At 37.6% G+C, this 25,227-nt stretch overlaps 1 protein-coding gene across 1 annotated transcript in view; it reads right to left on the reverse strand.

Moving 5' to 3' along the window:
• Positions 1–25,227, reverse strand: part of Cacna2d1 (calcium voltage-gated channel auxiliary subunit alpha2delta 1) — a 433,805-nt gene that overhangs the window by 208,730 nt on the left and 199,848 nt on the right. The window lies entirely within an intron of this gene.

Consider the following 25,227-nt stretch of genomic DNA (forward strand, 5'->3'; position numbering starts at 1 on the left):
CACACATATGGAAATGGTTTCATTTCACTTGCCTGTAGTATGATGAAGTAAGGGGGAAGCATGAGGATGCTTTATTTACCTTGGGTACTTTTGAGTTGAAATATAGGGCCAGAAATAGCACAAACTTAATAGCAAATACAGTAAATACAAATGTATTAAATTCCCTTCTTAAGAGACAAATAACAGATTAGACTTTAGGAGATTATAAGATATTCAGTGGTTTTGTAATTTGTTACAGTCTCTAAGAAATATTCTCTGATGTTTGCTCTTTCTATGAGACAAGTCTGCATGACCTAATGCAAGCATTTCATGGCCACTCTTGACTCTAACATGTTAGTTTCTGTCCTTTAAGTTTAATACTATAAACTGCTAATTTATAAACTGCTAATTTTTCTAAGGTATTATAGAGGTATTACCAATGACTACGTAATATATAATAAATATAAGAAAGACTCAGCTCCTTTATCCTTTGATTTCCTCGTGAGCATCTGGAATGTAGATGCCTGCATACACACACACACACACACACACACACACACACACAATTTAAATACAGAATTTTTTTTTTTTTTTTTTTTGGTTTTTCGAGACAGGGTTTCTCTGTGTAGCTTTGCGCCTTTCCTGGAACTCGCTTTGGAGACCAGGCTGGCCTCGAACTCACAAAGATCCGCCTGGATCTGCCTCCCGAGTGCTGGGATTAAAGGCGTGCGCCACCACTGCCCGGCTTAAATACAGAATTTTATAAAGTAAAGTACATTTGTTGTGAGAGTCTGAAAATCTTTAGAAACCTGAAGACAGCAAGTTAAATGAATAAAAAAAGGACATATTTTAAGCTGAAGTACAAAAGTTGCTAAATTTCATTTTCTCTGCTTGAAAGATAAAATTAGAAACCCATGAAAAATACACTACTCTTATATCTTTATTCATAAAGAAATAAATGAAACTTTAGTCAAGTTTCATAAAAGTTCCAAACACTGACTTTAAGAAAGTCTAGGTTATAGCCAGCACATTCACTTGCTGCTCTTTCTAGTGACAGAAGACCCGAAGGTCATTACTTATAGAAATTGACATGCCTTCTAGACATCGCAGGCCTCTAATTAACTTCCATTCCAGTCAAGTGACATTTTAAAAGCCAATAATCTACCAGTGAATGCCACAGGGAAATTGCACTAAGACTAATAAAATCCCTATCTAATAAAGTGTGAATATTTTATTGTTAGCCCATCTCCATCTGTACAGCTGGATGTATGTGGATGTCCTGTAACAACACCTCATTTCCAAAGAAAGAAAACATAATTCTGGAATGGGTAGCATAGGCTGTAGTGTACCTGCTTCGGTATTAACAGCCTTGCAAGTCACCAGGAAGAACCCCTTCTTCATAATAAGCAGCTTGTGAAAACAGGAAGTAAAACTCTAGGACTCCAATTACTGGCCAGAAGAAGGGGAACAGAGTCTTATCTCTGGCCTTGAGTGGAGACATGACATTCTAAACTAGCTGGAAGGGCCCAGGCTTGTCCAAACTTTTAATATTGTGATGCCACGTGGTAATCTACATTTATGTGCAAGAACCACCCAAATCAGTTACAAAACAGAAAAATAAAGAATTGCAAAATAAAGTCTCCTGATATTTTAAGTAACTTTATGATTTTGCAGAAGGGTGGATGGAGCTGTTACCTTATCATTCCTTTCCAGCCAAGGGCTCACAAGTAAAGCGCAAGGACATAGCATTATGCCTTCCCACTACAGCTGGATAAATGGGTATGTCCCATAACAACAGCTCATTTCCAGTGGGCCTGATAATCACTTGGACAGGAAAAAGTATAAAAAAGAATTCTGAAAGAATGAGGAAGGAATACTGTTATGAGAGAGGCCAGGATGGCTATATAGGGAGATCTGGTCTCAAAAAAATAAATGCAGAAAAAGTATAAAGGCTGCCTAAAATGTCGGCTGGCACAATGACCTCTCTGACCTGTACCAGCCCTCACCCCTTGAGAGTGCTTCACTATAGTCTATGATATACACTATGCCCTGAGTATCTTGTGAGGATTCTTTTGATGGTGATCACAGGACTGGGATGAAGGGGAAGCAAACACGAAACCTGTACTGAACACTAAAAAACATCCAGCCATAGGAGCAACTGAAGGAGGACACCCCACTGGCCTCAGTCTCACTAACTCCATCTGTCCTGTTAGCTCTGCCTTTGCTTTATTAACCTCCCCTGAGTTGATGTTGAAGTCCCAGAAAAACAGAACCAAATGACTGATAAACATCTTTGTGACATGGGTTCACACAATGTCCAGACAATGAGCATACAGAACAGACTTCATCCAAATGGGGGTAATTGTCCAGGATGGGAAGTCCAGGCTACTTGCTAGAGCAGCAATAAAACCGGGTCGTTCCTTAGGATGACCCTGCAGAGGCAGAAGTGAGGCAGGCAATGGGCAACTAGACGTCTATTTCACCAGGACATCACAGCTCCACAGACTTCTTTGTCCCTTGCCCCAAGTCTTTCTTTACTTAAACCAAAAGTGCATGTCAGTACCTGGAAAATGAATATGGGGTCACTGGACCCCTTTATCTGCTTTCTTCCCGATGGGGCCACACTGAATAAATCAATCTTCCCATCTCCTTTCACCATCAATCATATCAGCTCTTTAATTGGCATGCTGGAGATGGGTTGCTGAGCCTCCTCTACTGGGGCTGCCTGAGTCTGTTGTTTGCCTCTAAAAATTCCAATTCCAATACCTATGAAGAAATGTGAAGCTCAATTCTGCTTATGATAAAGCAGCAAGGGTCACTTAAATGGCTTTATTTTAAATGTATGTGTGAAAATCACTTATACATATAATGTGACAGATGTATATAAAACTCACATACCCCTATGTCTGTTGGGTTGAACCTTTAAAATAATAATAATAATAATAATAATAATAATAATAATAATAACAAAAACATCTTAAAGATGATTTTTACGGTTTTAACACAGCAGTCTGGCCACCAAGCCTTCAGTCTCTGAAGTGAGCTCAATGCCAGTTCTTAGTTTCAAAAGTCATCATTAGACATCCACGTGTATATGAAGACATTGTAGGATCAATACTAAAACAATGACAGAACTGTATGATTTCAGGTTAAATGAAAACCAAAATAGCAATGCAAAATCACAGAATAAGTTTAGGAGCTGTCTTTACAAAGTCATCCCCTCAAACACAGCAGACAGATTATTACTATCAGCAAAGAAGCTTTTGATATGCCGTGGTCTGCAGGGACAAGGACAAAATCAAACCAAGCAGACAGGAAACAGCTTATCAGATGAGAGAAAGGCCAGCTCCCTTGGAGGCCTATCATCCTCAGCCTTTGCACTGTGTCCTATCTGCATCTTTCCATTGGCATTGAATTCTGCCACATGCCATGAAAGTCAGATGAAAGGTAGAGGTATACTGAAAAGGGTCAGTCCTATCATTTTAATCCTTGATATTCAAATATATCTTCTCTTACAAACATAGTATTTTCTAAACAGAATACTTTCTAAGTATTCTGCTTCCTAGGCTAGAAGTTAATTTTAGGCTCACTTTTATATTTTTAACTTTTGAGAACAATCAAACAATCATATGGATTTTTAAAAGAGCTTTGAAAGCAAAATATGAGGCACCACAGGCTCTTCAGTTAAGACTCCAAGGCCACTGACATTCAGATTTCAATAGGAAGTACTGATTTAGAGAGTCCATTTAAACAAATTCTAAAACCATGTCTTTGGACAATATAGATCAGGATTTTTCCCTCTAATAAAGGGCAACAGATATAAACAGCAGACTAATTCAAGCAAAATATGCATTTTAGGTAATTGTGATTAATGATCAAACAGTTAATACCCAATAAGGAATGGCAATTGCTGTACTGTACCCGTATTGACAATCTAATTATCATTCTAATGAGTTTTACTAATTTTCATTAAAAGGTTCTTAGAGGATCAGGACACACATTTGAATGACCTAACAATACCTTTTGAAAATAGCAAATTAAGGTGAATGAATGTTTCCACATTGTGAAGAAATTTGCTTCTGAGGAAGGTGGAGGGGTGTGGCTTCTAGCTACTGTGGAATTTAGTGATGATTTTAACTGTCCTCAGCATCTGAGATATGTATGTACTTTATGTATATTTCTATTTATGCATATGTATATATATATATGTGTATGTATGAACGTGCATGTGTGTGTATATTTCCATTTCAACCTCATCAACACAATTCCATAAAATTGATTATGTTAGAATTATAATCACTGAAGGCCAATTAAACATGTAAATATGAATAGAATGAATGAATAGTCCTCAGCAGTACCTAAATTCCCTGTTTCTTCCTGCAGAAAAGCTCACATCTATAGAAACATGTTGAAATGGAATTTTAGATGCTATTTGAGGTAAAAAGCACCGATTCCTTATTTGAGTCATGAAAAGACAATGGAAGCCTGGCATCTGTCTGCACACAGATATGGCATTGTTCTACCCTGGCGGCCACCTTGGATTCCAGGAAGAAAAACACCTGTCTGGCCTTCCCCTGGAGCAGTGTTGGACTTGGGAGTGTTGACAGATGTAAGAAGAATGGCATTCCACTCAGACAAAAGGTTTTTATGACATTGTGGGGACTTAAATAGTCCCACCTCTATGGGGTGAGATCAGAGCTGTACTTTTTAAGGTTTTTTTTGAGGAAGGGGAGGTCTTACAGTGTTAGGAAGCAGGCTTAGTCAACATATGACCTGTGTTCCATCTGGGGGTGAGGGAGCAAAGCATATCGACTTAGGCTATATGACAGGGGTCACTTCCTCTCAGGGTAGGGATATGGGGTTTGGCTAATTTGTGAGCCATGCAAAGTTACCACAGTAGGCTCAGGCAGCAGGGTGGGGGTAGACAGAGTGGGCTGCTCATAGGGCCTGCTCAGGGCCTGACTAGATGGAAGGCCCGGCTTCTCTAACAGCAGAAGTGATCATCTGGTAGAAGGGAGTTTGGCCTGAGGGTGACAGGGATAAGGGCTTCATAGGAACACCCTGCTGAACCAGAACTGAGATGACAATAACCAGACCACACTTGGTCAGGACTCCTTAACTGTGGGTAGCTCTTCCTCTTTTACTTGATTCTTCTCTCAATCCTGAAGACCATGTCAGTACCCTAAAGACACTTTGTAGGAGCAGTAAATAAAACTCCTCTCTCTGCTTTTCCCTATTACTGCTCTCTTTTCAATGTCAGGATGGATAGCTGAGCCTTGCTAGAGACTCAACCTTTGCTAAGAGCAACAGGGCTGTAGAGTGGGTCCAAATATACTCATTAAGAAGTAGCTTAATATTGGGGGGATCATTATGGTTTTGACTTCATTTTATTCTTTTTTCATTATGAATACCTGTAGATAAAGCAGAACCTACATAGAACCTTTACCCCTACATTCTATTGTTTTTAGTACAGGAAGGTACTATGCAAACAAAAGAAAAACAAATATCAACTGAGCCTCAAAACCTTTGATCTACATTCTGTCCTGTCTGCAAAATATGCTGGGGCAATGATGGCACAGAACTTGTGGGAGTGGTCAAGCAATGTCTGATTTGATTTACAGCCCACTCCATGAGATGGAGCTCACACTCGACAGTGCTTGAGTCACCAAGAGCCAGAGACTAGACAGCCCAGACACCTAGGGTGAGATACTACTAGTCAAAAAAAAACCTAATAATAAAATGACTCCTAATGATATTCTGCTATACTCACAGATCAGAAGCTAGTCCCTGCAGCAGATGGGAACAAATACAGAGACCCACAGCCAAATCCCTTTCCTCGGAGCTCAGTGAATCCCACAGGAGAGGAGGTGGAAAGAAGGTAAGAGCCAGAAGGGGTGGAGGACACCAGGAGAACAAGGGCCTCTAAATGAACTGAGCAAAGCTAATTTGAACTCACAGAAACAGAAGCAGCAAGCACAGGGCCTGCACAGGTCTGCACCAGGTCCTCTACTTACATATTATAGCTTTCAGTTTAGTATTTATATGGGACTCCTGAGTGTGTGAACGAGTTACTCTGATTCTTGTGCCTGCTCTTGGGCTCTTTTCTTTTTGTGGGTTTGCCTTGTCCAACTTTGACATGATGTTTTGGGGATTTTTTAAATCTTATTATATTGTATTTTATTATGTTTGTTTTATTGTTGTTGTTTGTTGGTTTTTCAAGATAGGGTTTCTCTGTGTGGCCATGGCTGTCCTGGAACTTGCTTTGTAGATCAGGCTGGCCTCGAACTCAGAGATTCACTTGTCTCTGCCTCTGGAGTACTGGGATTAAAGGCATGTACCACCAGACCCAGACTATTTTGTCACGTTTTCCTGTTACCTCTCAGAAGCCTGTTCTGTTCTAATGAGAGACAGAATGGGAGTAAATCTGGAGGCGAGGGGAGGAGTGGAGGAACAGGGAGGAGAAGAGGGAGGGGAAACTGTAATCAGGAGATACTGAATGAGAAAAGACTCTATTTTTAATAAAAGGGGAAAAGAAAAAAACTAAAAGGGAAAGTGGATCATAGGACTCTTGCTTTCTCCACAAGGCAGTGAACAGAACATTTCTTAAGTCCGTAGGAGGTGCTGAAGGCTTCAACAGACAGGACCACATAACAGTCCCATGAATATTTAATACTACATATTATCTTAAAGGAAATGTAACCTCTTTTCAATGAGCTTGGACAATGTGGTTCGTTCAAATTCATATAAACACACAGTCCATCAGAATTCTTCTTGAGCCTTCTAGCAGTTTAAAATCTAAATATTTCACCATGAAAAACTCAGTATGGTCAGGAATCACTCCAATTAAAAAGCATATCACATAGACATACATATTGTTTAAAATGTGTCCATAAAATCATCGCTACATCATAAAAAGTCCATTGGACAAAAAGAACCATCTGGAACCAGAGACAAGAGGTTAAGAGTTATGTGATTGGAGTAACCAAATCAATTAATATCAGTATATTTCACCATTTGATAAGGAAGCTGTGATAACCAGGTGAAAAAAATACATACATGAGTATATATACATATCCCAATTAAAAGGAAAAGTCTCCCAAGAAACAATATGAGCACAAAACAATGTGTGCTCCCACAAGTCAGTGTGGGAGGTCTTAGGGGAAGATTATGAGTTGGAGTTTAGCCTGAACAAAATACAGAGATCTTTACTCAAAATAATTACAAAAAGTAAAATGTAAAAGTTATTCTATGTGTATGTGTGCTTGGTTTTAGAAACAGTAAGCATATGTTTTGTGACTTTGAGGTCTATAACATATATATAGTATATAATATGTACATACAAAATATAATTCGTTCTAATAGAAACATACATACTGTATGTACTATGTCATATAAAACCACACACACACACACACACACACACACACACACACACACACACCCCTACTATCACTATCTGACAGATGCTTTCTGAATGTTTACACTATACATGTTTGTCAACTCTTTTCAGTTAAATTCCCATGGAAATCACAACTTTATCACAAATGTAAATTCCTCAGATGAAATTAAGCAAGGGTTTTGACAGGATAAGTGTGTTAAACACAGCAAGCTGTAGCAACAGGTATTTTACTTGGTTACATATCTTTGGCTGTGGGTCAGACTGAAAATATTCAAACACATGGATACCAATAGTCTGAAACTTACTGTCCAGAGTTCATTGTTCCTGTTTCTCTTTGGGCTCTAGTACTTTATGAGAGAGATAACATACTCCAAATCACCTGAAGTTCACCTTGATTACTTCCTCTGAGCTGGGCAATGACTGAAACACCATAATGCAGTGATCTGCATCTGTTGTTCCCGTTGTTTGGAATCTATGTTTTTGAAAAGACATCGGTCTTATCTGATAATTGATATTGCTGACTGTTTTCTCCCTGGTAGGCTGCACACTGTTGATGCCAAAGAGGAATCACACAAATTTCCCCATGGAAATGATTTCTCCCAGGAGGAACCCATCATCCTTCCAAGTGGTGGTTTAGAAGAACCAGAGGAAATCACTAAGGCCATATGTATGAGATCTGCTTTGCTGCAGTTGCCTGGGGTTGCCAATACCTCTTCAGAAAGCCAAGCTGCAGCCAGCTCTGACAAAGCTCAGCACCAAGACCTAAGCATCCATTACAGCTTCACCATCAGAGCGCAGAACAAATCTCATTTGTAAACTCAGAAGATGCAATCCATTAAGAAACCATCTTTCTTTGTGCACAGGCTCTGTGCAAGCTGAATGATCTCAAACTGCCACTTACCAAGGCGATTTGTCCAAAGACCTCATCCTTGGCTCTATCCTGCTGTACCTACTCAATCCAAACCTTACAACTAGCAATAAGGCAAATTTCTATATTTTATGTTCATTTGATTAAAATAAACTTTTTCAGGCATTCTACTTTTGTTTAATGGCAGAAAACATAAGAATATAATCCATGTTTTCAATTTCCCATTTTAAAAAAAATTAGGGAAATTAAAAAACCTAAAAAGCATGCTAATGTAATCCAAGGTAAATTTAGGAAAATAATATCAAATACTGAGAAACTCTGACCTCTGAGAAGCAACAGTCTATCTGCTCAAGTGTTCAAGAGAAAGAACAGTTTATACAACTCATTAGATAACTTTCTTTAAAATTTGTAAAAGATGGACTAAATAGAGATAAAAACATGCACAGTTTAGCAGTCTGTGTCAAGTCGATATGTTTGCACATCTATAACTACTTAGAGGGAGCACAGAGTCAATTATCAATATAATAAATTGTTAATATTAACTGATTTAAGCCAAACCACTAATGAATCTGTAGAGGTGAAATGTCAGGATGCATAAGAACTCATTTAATAATTTCCTATCTTAAAATGCCATGTTGTGTGAAATAAAGATCTCACAATAGCTACAGAATCTTTTCTGGTGTACCGTTTCAAAAACCATAATATGTGAAAAACATATGAATGAAACTTGCTGAAATCATGCTAGTCATCACTTATTTTTCTATTTGTGACCACGTGAAAAACAAAACTTTGAACAGGGCTTTTGGATACTGTTGTTTAGATGTCAGCCTGGATCTGTCATATTCTGTAAGTGCTTTTGAAATTAACCACAAAGCTTCAAATCAATCTCAGAGTTGTAATTAGCTCTAAGCAACTGGCAGAGTCTTGGAAAAGAGAAGCCAGGGTAAAGGAGGTTTCATCTGGTGAGAAAGGTAACAAGAAAGCAAAAGATACACAACTGATGATCGATGTCACAAAGCAAAGAGATAAAACATTGATAAACCAAATGCAGTTTTCACATCAGCTATCTGCCTGGTCACCTGCAAGGAAGCACTCAATGAGCTTTGTAAATCACCCTGGACCCCTAACCAGGGATGCCAGCCTCACTACCAGCCAAAGATTTTGATGCACATGTGGCTCAAATCTGTCAATCAAGCTCAGTGTGGTCCATCTTTTCTTCAGATCCAGACTTGAGAACACTCTTCTAGGGCTGCATGTTTTAGAGATCACAGACATTTACCAAAAGATACTTTTTCAGAAACACTAAGTAGAAAACAATTTAACTAAAACCAACATAAATCCCTGTCCTCCACGATGCCACATCTTTTCACTAATCACTGTGAGTTCCTTCCATCCAAAAGTCAGTTTTCCCATGTCTGTGCACCTTCCATGTCTTACGCCACATATGGCAGAGAGCATGCTCATAATCACTCACTGTGTGTGAAAATGAAGAGATAATGACTGTAAGGGTTCATCAAGATTGATAACTAGGTTCACAGAAATACCATCATTCACTAGCATGACACTTTCAAATGCCAGACATTGCTATGACCTTATGGCCTCAAAACTTATCTTCCTATATGGCAAGCATATTTCCTGATAAATACTTCATCATTTAATTCTTTCAAATGCTACGTTAACTCAATACCACATGAATGTTTTAAAAAGTGTGGGATTTCACAGGGATACAGCGAAGATCGACATAAGGGCAGTTCCTCAGCAAGTCTAGTCCTTAGTCCTGCTGGTAACTGCTCTGGGCTCTACACAGCTCAGCAATAATGCCCAATTATTTATTTAAGGAGATAATGCAGCCAGAGAAAGCAAATAGCAATTCTCCAGTCAAGAACTAAACCTATAATGTCAATTCCAAAGGCCTTCCAACGTTTTCTTACCAACAGATTGCATACAATTAAATCCAGTTGCTGTAAGTGGATTGTTGGTGACATCTTTACCTATGTTGGACTAACTTGCACTGTAAGTAACTACAAAAACAATGAAAATACTTCTACAGTGTAATAGGTGCATGACCAATGGCAAGTCAAATAAACACCATCTACCTCAATTTTCTGTACTATAAAACAAGAATTAAAATAGTGAGCAAACTTCATTGTATTGTAAGGGCTAAATAGATGTTTATGAAGTCCTCAGATATTTTAAGAAAAGCCACACACACTTTGTAGAGAAAATAGCCGTCTTAAATATTTACTGAAATAAAGCTATTAAACACACCGTACGTGAGGTCAGGGAGACAGAGCGCCAGCCCAGAACCCCCATGGCAGTACACAATTGTCTCTCACACCTGTCCCAGTGGATCCTACGCCCTCATCTGGCCTTCGAAAGCACTGCACACACACACAGAGCACACTGGCAGAAACACTCAAACTAGTTTTAATAATAACAATAATAGTTTTAATTTAAAAACATATGTTTACTATGACTATAAGATTTAGAGTTGTTTTAGCTAGTACTCTCTCAATCAGTTGCAAATTTATTCACCATGTAGGGAGATATTTCTCCACATGTGATTTTTATCATGTGAATGGAGGCAGAGAGACTGTATTTTTAGAAGTATTTATGTAGCAAACTATGGTGAAAGAGAGAGTGACTCCTTCCATAGTAGAGGATGTGCTAGTGTGTTGTAGAGAGAAATAAAGATAATTCTGTGGGGCAAGTTATATAGGTGTGCAGGCAGGCCCATCTGGAAAAGTAGGGTTTCCTCAAAGCAAAGCAGGGTGGCTCATATCTATAACCTGAGCACTCAAAAAGCAGAGCCTTCAATATACAGCAAGGTCAAGACAATCCTGAGCTAGTAAAAGACTAAAGAAATAAGTAAATACACAATGAAGTCACGAATAAAAGATAGAGGCTTCCCAGGGTTTGCAGGAGCCAGCTGCCTGAAGGCTTCAGGGGCCAGGAGTCAAGAGTAAGTAGTACAGATGGAATCCATGCTGCCTACTCTGCCCATGTCCATTGTGACTGACTCAGTCTCCTGAACCTAAGGAGTCTAGGATGGCTGCCTCATTAGCATCTAACTAGAATAAACTATTAAACCCAATATGTTTCTTAATACATCATCTTGTGATTTACTATCATGTGGGGTTTATTATTTGTATTTAAATTTCCCCAGTTTACTCCCAGATTTCTCTCTTCAGAGCAGTGGTTCTTAATTTTCCTGATGCTGTGATGCTTTAATACAGAGTTCCTCATGTTGGGGTGATCTCCAACCATAAAATTGCTACTTCATAACCTTAATTTTGCTACTGGTACAAATCATAATGTAAATATCTGATATGCAGGATATCTGATATGCAACCCCCAAGAGGTCATGACCCATAGGTTGAGAACTGATGCTTTAGAGAGAGACTAGAAGTCTAAGTCACTACTCTAGCAGAGATCTGACCAGGGACATTACGGATTCAGATGAGGATTCAATGTTGGTGTGTCAGTCAGGCAAGGTGCAAGAAGATGATGAAATCAGATGTATGAAACAGAATAAATTCCATATGTACAGATCCCAGAGAGATTAATGGGCACTAGGAGGCCAATGGGATGATGCCTGGAGACCACAGGGATTCACTCAGCAGGAATACGGGAAGCGTGGGGGACTGACCATTCCATAAGGCTCATGGGTTCCCGCATTGGGCTTTCCCCAGGGTGCTAGGTGGGCTGGCATGAAGAAAACACAGGCTAAGTTACCTATATGGGTCTGATCTTTTACCATTGAGCTTGTTCTGACCATCATCAGTTAAATGTGCTGGGTGTTTTTATATGAGATAAAAAAAAAAAAAAAGAAAGAAAGAAAAGAAAAACAAGGGCCCCATCCTTAACACAACCACAAAGATGACTGTACATAGAACCACCAATGCTGGATGTGGGGAGGGTCCTACAGCAGCGAGGACAGTCAACAGTTCAGATACATCCTATCTGAGCGTGTCTGCTCTTGAGGAACACAGACTCACGATCTACTAACTAACGCCACCATTGTTGATAGCGGTTCTTCACTATGAATGCATTATGCACCCATTGAAGAGACTCGATGTGTCTAAACAGTACTCAAAGTTCATGCAGCCCAGGTGGGGCACCCTCACTAGGAGAAATACTTGAACATGAAAATTCTCCAGTCCTACCACAGACTTCTCAGGCCTGAAGCTCTTGGAGTCCTAGCACTCTGTCATCTAATAAAACCTCTGACGTGCACTGAAAGTGACTGACATCTTTGTAAAGCCAGAGTCCACAGTATGCTGCAAGAAGAAAATGTACATTATCTTCACTGCACACTCTCACAACTGCAGGAAATAAAAGGACAGAAACAAACTACCTATTCTAAAGCTGCTATTCTGAAAAACATATTTTGAAAATAAAGCACATTGCAAATGAGTGTATGAAGCACAAGGGCCTGATTGCATTGATGCCAGTTTAGAAATGCAATCATGGTTAGACTCCGGCTTCTAGTATGACTGTAGCTCGATGGACTTTGTCTCTGAAACAATTACCTTTAATTAGAAAATAGTAAAACAATAAGAAAAAAATTGCTTGCGGTAGAGACAAAACACATAGAATATTACCATAGCATGTCACAACCAAGTGTACACAGGGATTTGTGGATGTTTTATTGAAGTTTCTGTTCTCTAAAAACAATCATAGTCATCTAGAACACTACATTATCACAAGTAGATTTTCTTTCTTTCAACAAATGCTTATGTGCAAACTTCCATATGTAAGTGGGAAGCTGAAGATAAGTGAACAAAAGTGGGTAACAAGGAAGGTAGGTTAAAAAAATCCATCCAATTTATTTTTATATCTACAATGATAGGACCATTACGGGCCATTTATTTTCTCGTGTAATTTTCCTTTCAACCCTTTATTATCCATAAAGTGTTTGCCATCACATTTCTCTTACAATAAATTAAGAGTTCTAAATCAGGCTGAATTAGTAGCTATGAACTCCAATGGCAGAATGACTTTACAATCTTTCACTGTTCCTCAATTGCTTTTTAACAGATATTTGAGATGGTCAACAATGGCATATGAATCTAAAGACTCAGAAAGGGGCAAAAATATCAGAAGGTGCTCCTTCAGCTATATTGAATACAATTCTCAAATTGGTTTTCATTTTTAGTTACAGTTTTGGGGAGAGCTTGGTCAGTGAAGAACGCAGCAGATAGTAAATCCATTCTAAAGTTCAGCATATGGAGGACACAAGCCTGCGTGTCTTCTGGTACAATGGAGCCAGGAGAAGCCACTTCAGAGATCTCAAGGGGATTAAATGAGAGTTGAGCAAAACAATGTCTCAGCCACACTAGCTAGTTTTACTTAAGAATGGTCATACAATGACAACAGGGATTTAACTTACTAAAGGTGTCCCCCACGAAAGGTATGTCCCATCCTGGAAAGGGCTCCCACGGTGCTTACTTGCTTCCAGCAGCTCCCAGACTTTACATTTTAAAGGAGGATTTGTCATCACTCTTCCTTTCTACTTGTCACTCACGCATTTGACTTCTATCAAAGGTGATTTATGCCAATTCGGGCGACTCTGGCTTGTAAACTATCATCCCGACCTTTTTATCTCAATTTCTCTTTACGTTTAAATAATTTGCCCAAGAGCTGAGTTCACACACCAGCTGCCAATTTGATAGCAGGCTGTCTTAGAGAATGAGAAGTGACCTTAGACAGTAGGCAGGTTTTCTGTTTTGCTGATGTTGCTATGGAAACACCCCTCCCCCCATCAATCTATTGGGTGGGTAATTGAATCATATCTTATGGAGGATGCTAGTGTGTACTCTTGGGTCAGAAGATCACAACAATGTGTGCATCAACATCAGACTTGTCAAATATGGATCTCACCATTTTTTTTAGTATCAGAAACATTATTCACTAGTAATTGAAAAAATGTCATTCTTATTTTCCTCTTTTCTGAGAACATATTTTTTCAAATGCTAAAAATTTTTATTATTCCTTTAGCTTCTTTTTTAACTAGAACAATACTATTATTATTCCTCTTGTTCTCAACTAAATTTTAGTAGCATCAGTGAAAGCTTCCAGCAAATTACAAATCCTCCTAATAGTTCTATGACTATTCTATAATTTTCTGCTCACAATTAGATGTGAGACTTCTCAGCAGTGAGAAAATGTGGAGCCCTTGGCTCTCAAGTTCACAATTCAAAAGACTTCTTTTGTGTTTTTTAAAGAAAACTGGCATGAAACAATACATCTAACATGTTAATATTACCTATTGTTAAAATGTGCTTCTCTCTATAATCTATGAAATTTCTTCCACATAGATTACCTCAGTTGCGTATCATAATAAGACAACAATTAAAACAAGGACTGAGATCTTCCCAATGCTAAGCCTTTACCAGCGCTTTTCAGAAGCTATCTTCATGCAAATTTAGAAGGACACTAATAGACAATACACAGATAGTAGTAGACAAGAGACAGCTCAAGCTGCCCTAAATCACTAAGTGGCAGCACTGTTGGGATTTGATAGAAGCGACCTACTCTACAGCACCTGCCTCTACCATGTAAAGAAAAAACCGTAGAACTTGTTCACAACACCAATGAAGCACAGAATAATAAACAGAAATAATTTATGCTCATTCAACATACAGCACCGAAGACCTCTAGGTGCGTATCAAACAGTAAGTGAAAAACTTGTGTCTTGTTTAGCCTTTATTCAATTTTGGCTTCATCTTCTAAAACAGTACATTGAAAAATCTAGTTAGAATTTCCTACCTATGGATTTTACAGACATTTAATCAACCTTAAAAGTGCAAATATCTTTAATAAAAACTGTATTGAACCGATATCCAATTTCTACTTTTCACTATTTCCTAATGAACATAACTACTTACACAGCCATTGCATTGGGAATTACAAATAACTGAGAGATGATGTGTGGAAGGCATGTCCAAACAGCACACCACAGTACAGAAGGACATCTGCCTATTTGGGCATCCAGTGTCCCTGGTCAGTGTTCTAGGACCAAATGATTAAAAGGTTTCAGGACTCTGAAAAAAAATATTCCACCAAATATTTTTAAAGGTTTAAAATTGAAGTCAGTGATGCTATGATATATGTTACAAAGCATTTAGTCTATCCATAAGCATGGGAAACATAAACAGGTCTATGTTCATCTGACATAAGCAATAGACATGAGAACAGTACATTCTCATCTGTTGATGATAATAATTTGTTAATATCTTCGATTATTATATCATGAAAGACTAAAATACATCCATATGTAGATGATGAAAATTGTCAACACTTCTAAGAAACCCATCAGAGATCCATAAACAGAATACAATTGACTCAATCAGTTAAATCAATTAATACACCTTTACTGATCTAGTCATTCTCACATGTAGAGCTTTATTTTAGAAGCTCTATAGGATACTCTAATATCTAAGTATAACATCTACAGATTGAAGTACATCACAGCTCATTTAGATGCTGTGATAGTGCTTGTTATCAATTTAACATGATCAAGAATTACCTGGGATAATTGGAATGTACATGAGGTATTACCTTGATGACATTAATTAATGGAGGAAGACCCATCTGAGTTGTGGGTGTGATCATTTCCTGGATTGTTAAAAAAAGGGGGGGGAGGAAGAATGCAGTCATTTCTCTCTGCTTCCTGACTGTAGATGTTGCATGACCAGCTGCTTCAAGCAAGCTCTTGCTGTCTTGAGTTCCATACCACAGCAGACTGACTGTACCCTAGAGCTGGGATTCAGTATAAATTCTTCCTCTCAGAAGTCATTTTTGTCAGGATATTTCATCACAGCAACAAGGAAGGAAACTAAAACAGATGCTACATCAAAATAGTATTAACTGGAAGGCATTTATTTCAAACACTGGTGATGTTGGGAAGTTGAAGAGGAAGGAACTGGCAGATTTGTCCCCTAGCAAGGGAGGCCATGCTTGATGACCCATAGAAAACCCTATTTTCCTTATGATCTCACTTGAGAGAGAAGGAAGGCAGCTGCTCCAAGCATCTTCTAGAAGTATGCTATGGTGGTTTGAATTAGAATGGCCCCAATAAGATCATGTATCTGAATCTGAACTCTGCAGTCCCTGGACTGTTTGGGAAGGATTAAGAGGTGTGGCCTTGTTAGAGGAGGTTTAAGAAGCCCATGACATCCCAGGGAGGCTCACCCCACACCTCCAGGTGTTGTCTTACATGTAAGCTCTCAGGCTCTGTTCTAGCACGACGCCTGCCTGCCACTGCCATGCTCCCCAGCTGGATGGTCACAGACTCCACTACTCTCTGTCACCGTGAGCCCCAAATTAAATGCTTTCTTTTATAACTTTCCTTGATCATGGTGTTTCTTCATAGCAATAGAAAAGGAAGTAATATAACACTAATCACATTAATACAGATCACTACTCAAAATCCTCACCTAATACCATTACATTGGAGATTAGGTTTTCACAGGTGAATTCTGAAGGCTTTATACATTTAGTCTGTCGAATATAATAATAAAAGAAAGCATCGAAAAGAAAAGAATAAAATAGGCTACAAGTGTGCCAAGAAAAATTGTGGGAAAATAAGTGTCTATGTAATATAGTTTAAGCAAAATATTTATCATGTTTAAAAGATTTGAAACATTTGAAATATTTTTCATATTCAAGGTATATTTTATTACTTTGGCTCATTGTCAAATAAATAGATGTGGCAAGAGCTATCAAAATGAAATATAATAATTGATGATATAAAGAAGTAGAATGGGAACTTTAAACTCAATAAAAGTCAGGATTTAAGGGCTGCAATAAAAATATGAAATAATAGGATACATAAACTTCATTACAGACATATTTTAAATGGAAAAGATTTAGAATGAGTTTATCATTTCAGGTAATCAGCAAAACTTAACTTATACTGAAAAATTCCCCATTCTACAGTTCATAATCTCAAGGTGCAGTTTACAAACATCAGACACCGGTGCTTTTAGAATATTTAGACTTAGGTTTTAGAAATCAGGGACAAAACTTTATAATCAAAAATAAACAACCTAAGAGGTTCAATGACACTGTTTTTCACCTCCACAGAAAATTGTGTCTCCAAGGCAGGATCACATGCTCTTGTTCTCTGCATAAAAATGCAGCTTATCAATTAGTTCCCCCTTATCATGCATAGAAGCCAAGACTTAATTGTTTCATATCCATAACTGTATTAACTATGAATAAATTGTTCTAGAAAAAATTCTGTTTTGTGGCACACAGGAAATTAATTACTAAAAGACAATACTGGTCCTTTGCTATCAATCAAACATGCCGAAAAGCAAGTCCATCTAATGAGGATTCAGCTTCATTAACTTTCCTGAAATCTTATTTGTAATATAACACCACAATATTCTCAATTCCCATAAAGTTAAATCAAATCAGGGCAGCACTGTGTGGATTTGTTTACAGCACCCTTCTCCATGATCTAAGTGCAATTTCATATCCTCTTCATGCTGTAATACTGTCACATCAAATATTCCTTTATAGTGCTTTGGGCCATTCTCAATAAAATAAAGGAACTTTGTAATACCCTTAAACCTATCACCAACTCCTACTTGCATTAAGGGGGCGAAAATCAATTCACAGAAACCCGTGTTTAGAGATTGGCAAAGCTCTTAGAGATCATCAGGTCTCATCTCTCTACAGACCACAAACTAGATTCTATAAAGCACCTGTCTAGGCTTTGGGACGTCAAAAGGGAGACAGAAAATAAAACATACAATTGAATCATGGCCCAAACCCACAAAGTATACTCCAGCAGATTTATAGGTCAAAAATGACATTTTATAAATACAGTCTAAATTGGATCAATAATAAATAAAATGATAAAGACTTATGCATAGCTCCAAAAAATAAAAAAAAAATTTAAAAAGTCTATAGAGTTTAAAGTTGAATTTCTTTCCTCATCCCAAGATCCACATAATTCCCCTTCTATATAATAATTTCCTTAACTATTATTAGAAATCGTGGGTGTATTTCATATTCAGTGACTGTGTATTTAACATACTTAAATATACATTTATTTTGCATCTGTCCAATGTAAGCACCCTCACTTGTATATTTATTTAAACATAGTAATAATTTCCTTCAAGACTGGGAAATAATTTTTCATAAGTTATTAGTTTAAAAGACGTTTGTAGTAATAGCTTTCTGATAAAAGCTTTGAGAGCTTCCCAAGGCAATCTTGTTTTATCAAGCTGCTTTTCAGCAAAAAGGTGTTTAATTAGGTTGTCTCACACCTCTCCCAGTCTGCAAAACTAATCACCACCTTCTAACTCAAAGAACATAGCCAGCTCCTTTGAAAATTATCCCCTGCAAACCTCTGGTTTTTCCTTCCATTCAGTTCCATCTTCTAGTAGGGAAAACTTTGACTCTAACAGTGTGGCTTTTTTTTAATCTAAGAAAAGTTAAAGAAAAAAAGTCAAAATCACAAGAAAAATACCACCCCCAATTTGCTGCTTCTCTTGTTAATGAAATTCCTGTGTGTGTGTGTGTGTGTGTGTGTGTGTGTGTGTGTGTGTGTGTGTGTGTGTGCATACACAGGTGTATGTATTATGCACTTCAAGAACAAATGAATGGATGTTTAAAAGCAGAAACTAAAAAAAACTATGGACAGAGTAAATAAAAGGGAAAAGTAAATTGCAGCATTAATGACTGCCTTTCAAAGATACAGAGTACAAGTTTAAATAGGCGTGTTTTCCTCTCAATTTGGACTCAAGTTTCATCATAGGAATAAAAGGAATAATTAATATTATCTACTGTGGCTGCAAACATCCTACCCATCCAGAAAATCTCATCAGATATTACATGGACCTTCTTGAAGTCATATTTCCAGGAATTTGTGTTTTTCAAAAATATATTGACTTTCCTCTATCCTTCTCCACTTTGAGTTATGAAGTTATGACATAGGCAAATTCAGGTACCAAGATACACTTCCCTTAATAATTTTACAATTTAGTGTTGTAAACTATATAAGAAAAAATTAAGTAGGATATCTAATGATATTTAATCTGTGTATGTTTCCAAAGGAATCCATATACTTCTACAGAGATACTTGATCATCCATGTTCATGGCTGTTCTAGTCACACTACCCTGGAAATGAAAACCGCATAGATGTCCAACAACTGATGAATGGTTAGTGAAAATTATCATTATGGAATAGTATGTTTGTAAATGAAGTTGTGAAATTCACGGGTAAATGGTTGAAGCTACAAATGCTAATTTTGATAGAGCAAACCCAGACCTTGACAAACAAATGCTGCATGATCTCTCTCCAATAAGGATGATAGCTTTGGATTTTCAGATAAATGTTTTAACTGGAGTACCCAAAAAATCAGAAAACTAGTAAGAGTGCATGGAAGATATTTAAAGACGTGGATAAAAAATACAGATGTATAAAGGGGAAAGCATATAATAGAACAGGAAGGGTTAATGGAGTTGAGAGGTGGGATTATGAGGCGATAGTTTAAAGAACTATTTGAAAAAGTCATTTAGGAACTTACTACTATAAAAGTATCCCCAAATATATACATATATAAAATAGTTTAAATTGAGTTATTCTACAATGGAAAGATACCACTCCTAGATACAACAGACTACCAAATAAAAGCCCAGTGCCAGGTATGCCTATCAGTTTTCAAGTTGTTAGGAAGATTGAGTTCCATAGACCTCTCCCCAAATATCACATTGCCAGTTCTCTTGGTTACCCTCTAGAACTTAACAATAAGACCTATAACTGAAATGCTACAGAATGAGTATTAGGAGATGGAGAAATCTAACCGTCCTGACTTGAAAGCTTCATTTCTATTGGCTAGCTTCCACAATGCTGTAAGTTGCTACTTGTATTACCAGAGAAGAAAAGTAACCATCAGTCTTGCTCATCTGTGAAGACTGATCTTCAATCATTACTGGTCTGGGAAGACATGCCTCCTGGTACAAGACTACCTTCTGATTAGATTTCAGCACATCTCCGAAACAGAACTAATTTTTGATACTGTAAAAACGATATTTGCATGGCATGAGGGGACTCAAAGAGCCTCTGACTGCAAGCACAAAACCTGTAAAAGGTCAGGCCAACCAAAACACCAGCAAGAAATCCCACCTCTAGCTGAGGTGAGTTGCTGGGAGAGAGAAAGTGATTATGCTCCCCAGGAGGCTCCCCACTCTCCAGAAGTTTGGGCTGTACCCAGGCACAGCCTGGCAGCACTAAGTGGATTCAGTGGGTTTCCAACAGGACACAGGAAGTTTGGAGGGAAGAGTGATAAGAGGAATTAAAGAGAAGGGAACTGGGGATGAATTTGATCAAAATACATTATATGCATGAGTGAAATTCTCAAGCAACAAAAAGGTAACTTCAAGATAAAAATAAAAACATTTAACAATCATTGACTTTCTAAAGAAGAATAAAAGGGAGACATGACATTTAATCACTTATAATGTAAATGAGTTCACAATCACCCTATCAATACTATTAAGACCTCTGTGTTAAAGGTCTAGAAACTCTTTCAAGACAGGTCTTAAGTTATGTAGCTAAGGAAAAACAGAAAAAATAAATGTATTTAAGATAACAAAGCCTCATACTTCAAAACAGGAACAAGGTGAACAGAAGCAAGGAATGTTTAAATACTTTAACTGTCAAACATAACTGGGAATAATTATTTTACTACAGTGATAACAATAGAAAACATATAATACACACACACACACACACACACACACACACACACATACACACACACACACTACCATGTGTGGCCTAAGTAGTCTCAGGCAAAATGACAAATATCTAGGTATTTTAGCACTTGTTAGACTTAACAATAATTTTTATCATTTTGGTTTGTCAAATCTTTTCAGATGTATTGGTTTATAGAAAAAAATTTAAGCCTCAAAACTTTTAGAATGAACCAAAATAAATGCCTGTCATTTTGTGGACTTAAGGAAGCCCAAGCAAAGTGTATATTACACTTGAGCACACTGTAACCTAGGGAAACATACTTCACTGAAATAAGCACAGAAGACAATTTATTATATTTCATAGTTAGCAGTTTTGAAGTGATATTTAATGTTTGAAAATCTTACAACTCAACTCTATTTGGTTAAGTTTTTAATACTCTACTTCACCTAAAATTAATTATTTAGGTGCTGGAGAGATGGCTCATTGGTTCAGACACTTTCTGCTCTTACCAAGGACCAGGGTTTGTTTCCAAGCACCCACATGGTAGGTAGTTCACAACCATCTAAAACTCTCTTTACTGGGAATTCAATTTTTCTTTCTATCATCCGTGGGCATTGCATGTAAGTGGTGCACAGACATACATTCAGGCAAAACAGTCACACACATAAATAAAAATAAATGAATCTTTAAAAATACATACCAAAAATACAATGATTTGAATAATATGGCTTACTAAAAATCAAATACTATACAGCTATACTGATATGTTTCAACTTTACCATTGAGTAGCTGCTTAATAATTTGAAAATTCATTTGGTGATGCTAAGTAAAATCTAAAAGCATACATATATTTATAAATAATTGACTTCAAAATGTCCCCTTCATCTATTACACACATTTCACAAACTTTATATCATAAAAGTATGAAAGAAGATCATGTCTATATAAGTGATTTTATAATATCTCAATACAAGATTAGTAGCAATATGAGGTCGAATGTTGTTTTGATAAAAAATTACTGCTAAATGAGGTCATTGGCATTTCACTTAAATGTTGAAAACTAACCTTATTTAGTAGCTACAAATTCCTTATGTAAATCCACACAAAATGACTCCAACCAGCAACAGATTCTGAATCATTATTATAAGTTGCCCCTTAGAGGCAGTTACTAGTTCATGGTACAAAAACATTCTTGGAAATCTCAATGGTTGAAAGACAGAAATATCATTTGGTTTTGTACACACACACACACACACACACACACACACACACACACACAAAGTAAAATAAGTAACTGAAAATATTTGTAGGGTTTGGAAAAGATAACTCACTTTTCATGCTGAGATAACAAACAAAAAAACAAAATGAACTCCTGCTTCTGTGTCTATATGGAAATATCACACTATTACATATGGTGATATTGTAAGGAAAACACAATGTTCTGAAAACATTCTCAGACTTCACAAGAATGCATTCCACAGTGAAGATTCAGAAGAAAAGAGAATAGGAAGGGTGAAGGGAGACCAGGAAGAGAGTCCCTAGCCCAGAATGTTTCTCCTTCAGAGTCTGTTAGTTTCTATTCACTACTTGGCATCAAAGAAAACACTCTGACATAGTGAACTCTTGGCTGGTTGAACATTTTGATCTCTTCACAATTTCTCCTGCCTCAAGAAAACATGCAAGGTAGTTTGCATGATTTTTATGCTTGTCCTGCAATTGCCAGCACATGTTTGCTGCAACCATTATGACTGGGTCAAGAGAAGGAACTGAGGTAACTCTGCAGAGACTTTACTGAGCAGAGCAAATGAGAATTTACAATGGTAGTCTAAGAAGCAATTTCAGAGTTGACACTCTCTCCAGCAGGATGCAGTGGCTCTGCAGAAATTCTCTCACTGGGGATCTTTAATACAGTCCTTTCAAACATCAATTCCTTCTCTACTAGCCAGTGGGTCTCTCCACTAAATACATACTCTAAAGCACAAAATCTTATTAGGATCTGGATCTTTGAGGGATATTTTAACTCCCACCAAATATATTCTTTGCTTTATATTAGACAGTCTCATAGTAGAGAATAAATCTAGAGCTACATTCTGTAACCATTTAGCAGCCCCTACATGCATGGTCTAAAAACTGTCCTAAGAGTAAGGGTGCAATGCTGACAACCTGTTTAGTACACTACACAATACCACTAAGGATTTCTACAAAACAGAATTGGAAAGACGGACAGGAAGGACATAGCAAAGGTGGGGATTCCTGCAAGTGAGCCGCTTCTCTACGATAGTAGGGAGAAGTGATGAGCTCCAGATTAAATAACAGCATTGTGCATGTTAATATGAGGGAATGAGACAGTGGAAGTGATGCAAACTGGACACATAGAGCAATCTGCTGTGCTTGTTTGTGCCTCTTTTATAGTTCACTAACGGGTATGTTTAGAGATTTATTTGCGAAAACAGGGATAGCTGATAGAAAGGAGGAAAGCTATTAAAGAGTCAAGAAAAGAGATGGAAACAACAAGACAGGATTGTAAGACTTGAACATAATAGAATGCAACTCACCGGAATCAGAAACAAAGGAGATGGAGATGAATGGGGACCATCTGTGAGGGAAGTGGGACACACACACACACCCACACCCACACCCACACACACACACACACACACACACACACACAAAGACACTGAGGATGTTGAGGATGCTCCCACCTGGTGCTGTCTCTCAGCTCTAAAGAAAGTGGCTCAGAAACGAAACAGACATGGGGGGTGGGTGGAAGAAAAGTAGTAAGGTGGAATTACACATTCCGGAACTAGGCTGAGAGCATTACCTACGAATATATACACAGATTTCAGAACCTCAGGCCAGCTTTTTGGAGAAAAACAATCTTCTTATATGCACTTTCAAAACCAAGTTATTAAATAATGCCAAATAAATGATTATACCAATTAAGACTTAATTAATCCAATTCAGAATATAGTATATGGGTAACCAGTCACAGTATCTAAGACCTAAGTACAATTTATGAGGTAAATAGTACTAGAATATTTTATATTTCATCTCATCAAAGGTTCTCTGACTAATACATCCTGATGTTTTATTTCTAAAGTGAGTTTATATTTTATTCAAGGTTTAGAAATGTTTAAACTCATGTATGTGCTATAATTTTCTAACCTTTAAGTCATAACATAAATGGCTAAACTGAGAGGCATATAAATTTCTAATATATGAGGCAGAGTAATAAACTAAAAATTGTCTTTCACTGTTGGTAAAAATTATTTTCCATGGTCGCTGGCATGTTAAAAAGAGTACCAAAGCTAAGTTAAACCTGATCATTTTTTACAAATTCTTAGGTGGGATGTGCCCATAGGTGTAACACAGACAAGTGAGAAATCATTTTTCAGTAGGACTAAGTATTCAGCTAAAATTATCTATAATAAAATATTCATGAAAATGAGATTCCCAGTAGGAACATGAAGCTGGAGTCAGTCCAAATGTCTCCTTAAAACTATACACATGATATGTGTATGCACAAACATTGTTTGGAGGAAACAGAAAGAACATAAGTGTACAGCACTATTACTTCCATTCCCCCAAAACATTTGTATTAAATTTTGAGTCTGTGCTGAGTTGCAGTACAGTGAGAGATATCCCAGTGCCTGTCCTTGGTGAGCTCATAGATCTTTGGGCATCTTGCGAAACTTTATACTCCAAATGGGCATAATTTCAGTATATAATATTCCATAGAAATAACCTCACCTGACTGTCAGAACCACCTAACCAGGAGCTGTCCCGAAGGCCCTACTTTACAGATGAGAAAACTCAGGCACAGTGGTTAAAAGTCTAGAGAAGCAGGAGTAGGGCATGGAGTGCCGAGAAGAGGGAGAATCCCAATTTTCATCTTGACTCAGGCACAACCACTGTGCGGACGCTAAGCAAGCCTCTTCCCACATCTGGGCCTGAACATGACCTGCAAATGGACATGCTGAGCTCTGTGAGCCAGACAGAATAGTGCAAGGCTCTCTAAGGTGGTGACCCCAGTCTCTGAGTTCATTAGAGAGAACTGGTGAGCTTCTAAATTCCTCGTAAAGTGGTAGGAATGAACAGGGGGACAGCCAGGCACTGCTTTGAATGTGGGATTTTCAATGAACCTGGACTGCAATCTACTTTGGTGTTGTAATTAGAAATGTATGGGTCTGTTATCTTTACATCCAAACATGTCACAAACTCATTAAAAATGTGCATACCTTGCTCTCTGGATAATCATCAAG

Source organism: Peromyscus californicus, unplaced genomic scaffold (genome assembly GCF_007827085.1).
Source record: "Peromyscus californicus insignis strain IS unplaced genomic scaffold, ASM782708v3 Scaffold_6__1_contigs__length_162567912, whole genome shotgun sequence".
NCBI lineage: Eukaryota > Metazoa > Chordata > Mammalia > Rodentia > Cricetidae > Peromyscus > Peromyscus californicus.